Source organism: Phalaenopsis equestris, unplaced genomic scaffold (assembly GCF_001263595.1).
Source record: "Phalaenopsis equestris unplaced genomic scaffold, ASM126359v1 Scaffold001284, whole genome shotgun sequence".
In the NCBI taxonomy this organism is placed as follows: domain Eukaryota; kingdom Viridiplantae; phylum Streptophyta; class Magnoliopsida; order Asparagales; family Orchidaceae; genus Phalaenopsis; species Phalaenopsis equestris.
The window spans coordinates 1-1521 of record NW_018165723.1 but is presented as its reverse complement, the minus strand read 5'-3'; positions in this window follow the sequence as shown (position 1 = coordinate 1521).

The window sequence follows — 1521 nt, the reverse complement described above, 5'->3', positions numbered from 1 at the left end:
ATTTTGAGGGGGGCGGAAGGAGGCAAGCTGCTTCGATCAGCACAAAACACCGGAGCGAGGTGATCGAGAAAGAATCAGCACAAAACACCTGAGGGAGCAACGAGCAGGGCTTCGGAGCGTGACGATCGAGCGGGAAGCGGCGGTTTCCCGAACAAGGGGAGGAGAAGGGGGAGTTTCACGAATGAGAAGGGGGAGTTTTGCGAAGGAGAAGGGGGGGTTGCGCGAAGGGATGAACCAGAGCAAAGGATTCGGAGCGGGGCGATCGAGCGGATCGATCAAGCGAGAAGCGGATGTTTCCCGAATAGGGGGAGGAGAAAGGTGAGTTTTGCGAAGGGAGCAACCAGAGCAGGTGGCTTTGGAGCGGGGGAGATCGAGCGGGAAGCGACGGGTTATGGAAGTTGCTCTCGAGCGGGGATTTAGAGCGGGGCAAAGGAGCGGGGGGGCAAAGGAGGCATTAACCCTCGAGAAAGCCAGGCCACGAGGTCAACCCCGCGGCCTGCTTTCTTCCTTTTTAGCGGCAATGGACTGCTACTGCCAAAGGAAAGCTCGCGATAAAAATATTAGCTTTCCGGTTTAGGAGCCGCGACGCTTGAAAAACGCAGCCCCAAACGGACCCTAAATTTATGACTAATGGTAGAGAGTTTAACTTTTAAATTTCTATGATTTGGTCAACTAAGTATAATAGCATAACTTAAGAAAAATTTTTAATAGCTTAAGTCAAAACTAAATTTATAAGAGCATCTAGTAGTCAAGGCTAAGATTTCTGATTCTCTATTCATTTTAAGAAGATTGCAATTTGTGATATTAAAGTCACTTAAAATATTCATATGAAGAAGACCTTCATGAGAACTTTATTAGTAAGGATACTAATACTCAAATACAAGTTTAAAAAATGTAATAAAGCCTCCTTCCTCAAGTTGATTCAAATACAGCCAATTTTTTATTAGGCATCTCCTCAAGCTTCTCCTCACATACTTTTATTTTTCTTTTACTTTTATTTATTTTTTTTCTTTTTCTTTTAAAATCATTTTTAATCCTTTCATTTTTTTCATGTGAGGATTACTATATCTAGATAGCCTTTAACAATTTTGAACTTGACTATCCTCTTCTGAAAGTTAAAAACCTTTTGCAATCATTCACTTTATAAATTCATATTAGTTTTGAAGAATTTTTGTAAAACCATAAATTGACATTTCTCCTAATTTAATACTATGTTGATTTTTTCACATGGTTTTAGAACTTTTCTAAATTATTTAAACATAAATCAAATGAAGTTTTGAATATAGAAAAATCATTCATAAATACTTCCATTCTATGTTCAACTAAATTGCTAAAAATTGACATTGTACATCGTTGAAATGTCGCAGGTGCGTTACATAGTCCAAAAGGCATTCTACAAAAAGTAAATGTTCCCTAAGTGCTTATATATGTTGTTTTATCTTGATCCTTAGGAGCAATCAAACTTTGATGATACCCGGTATATGTCTCTAGAAAGCAATAATATTTGTTTCCAGCCAATCT